This window comes from Fulmarus glacialis, unplaced genomic scaffold, assembly GCF_000690835.1.
Source record: "Fulmarus glacialis isolate BGI_N327 unplaced genomic scaffold, ASM69083v1 scaffold1371, whole genome shotgun sequence".
In the NCBI taxonomy this organism is placed as follows: Eukaryota; Metazoa; Chordata; class Aves; order Procellariiformes; family Procellariidae; genus Fulmarus; species Fulmarus glacialis.
The window spans coordinates 52,260-59,362 of NW_009193190.1; positions in this window are offsets into that span (position 1 = coordinate 52,260).

Below are 7,103 nucleotides of genomic sequence, written 5' to 3' on the forward strand. Positions count from 1 at the left end.
TACAGACAGGCCAAGAAAAGACAATCATTAAGGAACAATTTTCCTCACAATAAATTAGCCAGTTGCAAAGTGTTTGGTATTATGGAGTTATTCAGTAAGCTAAGGCAGTTACTAACCTTTTTGGTTAATACTAGGGAAGCAGCACGGAAACTAGCTATCAAAGCGTGGGGTGGAAATCCGAGAATGTGGGTGCACAGGATTTTGTGAATGAAAGTGTAAAAACATGTAATGACCATTCTCTCCGTTTAACCCTGCAAAGTCAGCCCAGCCGGTCAAGCAGACTGCTTGCCTAAGAATGGTAATAATAGGCTACCTTGGTTTATGCTTGCATACTTACATAGGCTCCCAGGCTGTAGAGACAAAGAACACCTTTACAGAAGGCCACTGGCCAGCCCCATAGCAATAACATCTTCGGAATTTACAAGCAAAGATGTTTTACATAATTGTCTACCAGTTACTCAACCCAGGCCACGAATTTTAGACCAAAGACAGCGGTCAGTCATTACTTTTAAACTGAGAAGTGAATGTTCTTGCCAGTGATATTTAACAGAACTAACTGAAGCACTGTTAAACAGCATGGCCTTAAACAACCTGAACTAATTAGACCTACTTTGAGCAGGGGGTTCGACTAGATGACCTCTGTACATCCCTCCCAATCTAAATTACTCTGTGATTCTGTAAGCATCTGATAAGACCAAACTGGTACACTGCGATGAAATCCTTTCCTAGGACAAGTCCGCTCATCAGCACACCTTGACAGCTCAGTTATGGCTTCAAAAAAAGCCATTTTTCCCCTCCTGAAAAATACAACGGCATCTTGCATTTGGCCTTCAAAATTCAGGGGAAGCTCTAAATGAGCTGCATTTCTTTATACTTTTTAACTTCAGCTATGGGCATGCTACACAACTTTACTGTTTTGACAAAAAAAAGGTCACCAGTTTATTATCTCATGCTTTCCTTTGGCACATGAAATTCCCAGCCCTGGCTTTTAATAACTGATAAGTAGAAAAACAAAACCAGAAAATCCACTAAAAGGACGGAATGATTCTCCAGAGCCAATGTCAGGTCTAGGAGAGAAGCCAGGTCCTTTATCTTGAGCCTTGAAAAGTCACTCGGGGCCAGATTTTATTACATACCCATGCAGCTTTGAGATACTGAATGTGCGGAGGCTCTCAGATGCTATAGCAATGGCCTCAAGCTCTGAAGTATGCTAGATCCTGCCCTGGTTGGTTTCCAAATAGTCCCTCTTTCCAGGCCCTTATAACAGAAACTGCTACACCCATCTGAGTTGCAACCAGATAGGCCAGCCTGGAATACCAACAACGCCCTTAGACAACAGAAGTCCCCCACTGCCACAGTCATTAAAAAAGAATTCATAGCCCGTCACCCCATTCGAGGCAAAAAGGTAGCACACATGTACTTGTCCTCTGCAGCTGCTCAGCCAGAGCTGCTACTTGGTACAGTGAAACAGGCCAGCCCACATTTTCTGCCAGGTGTTGCCTAGCAAGCAGGCTAACAAGCCACTCGCTACATCCACTGCACAAATCCTCTGCTCCCAGTCAAGATACACAGCATCTCCAAAGAGACAGCAGATCTTTATATGAATTGGGTTAGGCCTACAAAGAAATAAGGCACATTAAGATAAAAATAAATCCTGTACAGGCACAGCTCAAAATAAACAAAAGAACAGCAGCATTGTTTCACACATCAGAAGCACTAGACTTACTGGGAGCACTAAAACGGAGCTCTGCAGAAGACAACACACTCAAACCAAGACTTTTCCTACATCTCTATGTCTCCAGAGAATGGTTAGCTTGGATTTGATTTCATATTATTTGTTGGCAGCTAACTTGCCTGGTGGAAGCCAAACGGAGTCTGACTCTTTGAGATGCTTTCTGCCACAGCTCTCATCTGTTCCAGTTTGCTCTGCAGCAGCGTGAAAGATCCTAAACGTGATTCTTGTGAGCAATCGCCTGATTTATCATACACTGCATTACCCTTCACAAGGCTTCATAGACTAAATTAGACATAATGAAAATCAAGCCCAAGACCTCCATCCTGCAGCCGTTTCAACTCTGGCTGTCCTTTCAGCCACAGTTCAGGAGCTGAGTGACTGACAGAAAAATGCAGCATGCTTCAGGCAGGACTGCTCAGTACCAAATGAAGGTCCCACTTGGTTTGCTGCCTCCCTGTGAGACCTTCTGGCTGAGCTCACTCTTGGGTAACCTGCTCTCTACCTAGGTGGCACAGAATGGATTGTTTTCCCTTCTGTGCCCTGCTATTTTCATTGATTACTCAATCAATGGTAACAGTGCCAGACAAGTTGGGGATAACAGCACTGGGTACTGCATCTAAGGGTCAAGATGAAGATGACCTGGTGTCAGTCTTCTTTAGGTTGTCTACCAGTGCATTCACCTGTCACAGAAACAGTTGAGGGGCAATCAGGTCATCTGAGACAGTACCTGTCACTTAGCCATGGCCATGTTCTTTTCCCTGAAGCTGCCAGGCACTTTGAGAGAACAGAATCACAGAGTAGCTGAGGTGGGAAGGGAACTCTGGAGATAGTCTAGCCCAAAATCCCTGCTCAAAACAAGGGCAGCTAGACTAGGGTGCTCAGGATTATATCCAATTGGGTTTTGCATATCTCCAAGGATGGAGACTCCATAACCTTTCCTGACAACCTGTTTCAATGTTCAACCACTCTCACAGTAAAAAAGTTTTTTCTTATGTTCTCACCGCCCTCTAGCATGGGAGACATTATCTCCTAGCACAGTCCCTCCATCTGGTCTGTCCACTGGGGAAGAAGTGATCCCAGTAACAGCTCCCCTTGGTATCCAGGTCATCTCCGCTCGCCTGGAGAACAGTGCCAGACTGTCTGGGTCACAAGTCCAAAGGCTGCAGACTGCAGGTGATCCCAAGAGCCTGGGAAAGCTCAGAGATGTGTGACAATTATGGGCAGCTGACTGTCTTGACTTACAAAGAACGATCTGTGGTTAAAACAGGCTCTGGATGCGAGGCTGATGGCAAGTCCTTCCTCAAGGAAGGGACTGCCCAGTGGCACAACTGGAAGATGGAAAGCACAGGAGCTGAGGGGACAAACATCACATAGCAAGCACAACCTTTCAAGTTTACTGGGAGGAGGAAAGAATTCAGTAGCTAATCAAGTGAATCAGAGACATGCCATGTATTTCTTGGACCTATTCAAGCTTACATAAAAGAAAGTAACTGCATTTTTGGATAACAAGTTCCCAAAAGCCTTTTCTCTGTCTTTACAGAAAGAATTTATTTGCACCTGAGAAAAAGCCACCAGCAATGAATGGCGAACAAACTATTCTACAAAGGAAGTGTCATTTAAGAATGGGTTCAATTAAAAATAAATTTTTACCCCAAGATAAAGTAGATTAACTGCCATTTGTTTCTGAACTATTCTAACCAGATCAGTTTTTAAAAGTTTTCTTTGCAGCAATAGTAGATCCAAAATCCCAGGCAAGCTGAAATACTGACAGCTGTGTTTTATAGAAGGATCCTGGTTCAACCACACATACAGAAGAACATGAGAGTTATTCTTCTGTTCAGTTCTTCACTTCAAACCCTTTGACAGAAACTCCACCAACATAGCTCCTCCAGCCAGATACAACCACACCAGCTGAACATATCCTTGGGTCATGGCACAGTTATCAGCTACTGAACGCTCATAAATGCCTTAAGTGTTACATACACAGCATGTGCTCTGTCAGAAACTCAGCACAAAGCAGTTTTTTCTAAGCCATTAAAAAAAAAAAATCAGATTTGTTAAAATGATGTCCTTTAAGAAGACTGTCTCTAAGACTCCCTTTATTGCACTTGACCCAGTAAAATGTGACAAAAGGGCTACTGTTCTTCCAAATGAACAGCCACCTTCCCATCCATAGCCAACCTGGCATATCCTGTAATACTGCAATAAAGCTGTTGAAGCTGTTGCACTCCTTTTTACCCTCTCAGATAATCTGAAATTCCAATCCCAGACCTTCGGCTGTTAGGTATTATAGACCAGGATCAATGAACTCCAGCATGTTTCATTCATCAAGAGCTTGCTATTCTAATATGGTGCAATTTGTACCAAGTTTCCCATCCTGACAGGAAAGGGACAAGAAGAAATCTGGTAAGTGACTTTGATCTACAAGAATCATCAGAAGTTGTCAAAATGGGAGGTCAAAGCAAACAGCAGCTGTATGCCACTGAAAACCTCCCATCCTATCAGATTCTCAGAATTATGGCTGCTCTTTGCTATCTTGTTTGCAAGAAGGCTGACGAGCTGAGAAAATAGACCCATGATGCCAACAATACCTGACAATGTGCCTTTCCAGTCTACTTTTCCACAAAGGTCTGGCTATGATGTGGCAGAGAAGCAGGCAAAACCTGCTCAAGCCCCTTCCTCACAGCCATAGCACACTGTACTTAACATACTTAAAGGGGAACATTTGATGCCAACTTTCTGATGGGGGAAAAGACAAACTCATGAAGTCCCGCAGAGGCCTATGCTAAAAGCTGAACGGCCGTAGTCTCCTCAGACTTGGCAATACAATCGTGTAGCATCTCTGCATCTTCAAGGCAACATGGACACGGTGCTTTGTCCTCCAGATCTTCTCTATTGAGCTGAAACAGAGCACCACCAGCAGCCAAGAGTTTAAGGCTCTTATACAGTACAATTCACCCTCTAGTGGCTGACACGAGACCTGTTTGCCTGCACACAAATTTGGGTAACCTCTGGCCAGGTGGGTAAATTCTGTCCAAGTCTGGATGGCGTTTTGCTCTTCTAACAGTTATGCTCTTCTTCCAGTTATGCTCTTCTAAAAAGTCAGTACAACCAGATGGTTAAGACTACATAAAAGCCAGTACATAAATACATGGTATAGGATCAGTGTAACACGTTCTAAAACAGAGAAGTCCCCAATGTTACAGTTGCTTACCGTGACACAGGAAATTAACAAGTACATGAAACAGAAGGCAAATTTTTAACAGGTTTTATTAAATTTACATATAAATTACATTCCTGTGTGTCATGCATGATTGTATAGTTAGCTACATCCCATTTCGCCTTGAGTGAAGATGTTAATTCCTACGAAAACATGGCTGAGAGAAGATGAAGCTTGTGGCTTCATAAATATGTGAGACTGCAGCTTTGAAGAAATACAAGTCTGCTAGGCCACCTAAACCAAATAAAACATTTTGGCCGCCTGCATTGCTTCAGGTTTCCAGAATTTCCCTCAGGAAAAGCCAGACAACGGTTTGCCACGAGTAAGGGATTCAGACCCATCACGTCCATCTGCACCAACATTCCCAGTGGATGAGGGGTATTCTTTCAAGCGCTCTTCTTGACAGTCCCCATTGATACTGCTTTCCACCACCAAGAGGTCTCAGAGCATGTAAACTACATTGCTTCTGGAAGAAACTGGATCAGAAGACTTGTTCCAGCTGCTATCAGGAAAACTCCACAAGGCAGTCCAAAATAAAGGCTCCCAAAACATACACCATGTAGATGTCAGATCCTCTTCAGCCCCACTCCTCCTGGCTGCACTGTGCTGGCACTCAGCATTAAGGTGGTTCAGGCACTGTAGCTCTCCGAGTAGATGCTCAGAACTGGTAGCTCCTTAAGCAAATGACAAGTTCACTTTTTCAGCCTTGCGTGCACCACTTTGGAGAATGATATTTACTGCAGCCCTTGATACAGAGCAAAATGCTTAAGGCTTTCTGATTTTGTACCCAAAATAAGCACAACTGGAAAGTTCACAGATGCAAAATAAAATTTTTTGGACATCTACTTACCTGTTTTGAGGAACCAGTGAGATAGCTGGGATTTGCAAGCCTAAGAATATTAAGTTTCCAAGTTACAATGAAATCCAGCAGGATGAGGAAACCATTACGCCCTTCGAAAACCCAAACCTAAAGTGCTTTGGGAACTGGAAATCCATGGCATCTTGTAATGAAGTTTTTCTTCATGAACATCAAATTTTGTTCACTGTCCTGGTAAGACAATTGCTCCCAGCAAGAAAAAAAATTCATATATACTTGTCATACAAAATTTTTAAACTTCCTCTACAAGCAATATACTTCAAAGCCATGTTCTGCTTAAGGGACTAAAGTGAGATTTGTTGGGCTCAGACTATGGAACCAATCTGACACTTTTTACTCCCTATGTAGAAATTAAGCCACCAAGTTTTGTTTCTGAAGCTCACAACATTCCACAAGAAAAGTTCCCTGAGAAAATTTTTTGTAAGTGCCAGGTTTCCTGTACACACAAGTACAGAACACACAACAGCTGCAGACCCTTGTCTTTCACACAGACCTTCTCTGGGCATCCAAATATTCCAGTACCTCCAGTGAGGCTCTAGAAAAGCATGGTTCTCTAATGGCAAGCAGCCAGATCACAGGACGCGTAATCAAAATACTTCTGTTAACTCAATGGATTGCTGCTCTGTTTGGCAGCATTTGCAGCAAGCTGCATAGTCCAGAGGTGATCCCCTGAACTGCCATTGACTATGTCAACTGACTTGTACTCAGTTTGGACAACACTTTGATCCTGAGACTGTAATCACTGAGGACCTGTTTCCCCCAGATCTTCTAACTATGAGCATGCCAAAAACCTGCTGTTTGCCTTTTCTAGCCTGGCATAAGATTCTCACTTGCTTACCACACTGGACCAGCTCCAAGTCTTAGCAGTGTGGCTGGTATCTCCTTTGCCGAGTTCTTTCTCTTCTGACCATAGAGTGAAAAGAGAGCAATTGAGTGGCTCATTATCTAGCAACTAAGACCACAGAGCACTTGCTGTTGTCAGGATCAGCATCCACACAAAGTGTTGGAAAGCATCTGCAGACACACCAAGGAAAGCATCCTCACAAGGAATAGGCATGTTCTGCTGCTGGGGTGTAGAAAGTGTTTGAGATCTACCTGGCAGACAGAAACATGGGCTCCTGAAAACATGAAGTCAGATAGAATATGAATTTTGTGTGGTTGAGATCAAATGAGTTAACTATGGTCCGGCAATGAGACACAGGCAATTCTTCCTGACAGGAGAGATCGATCTTTACATAAGATTACTGGGTCAGTCAGAAGTTCTGCCCTGC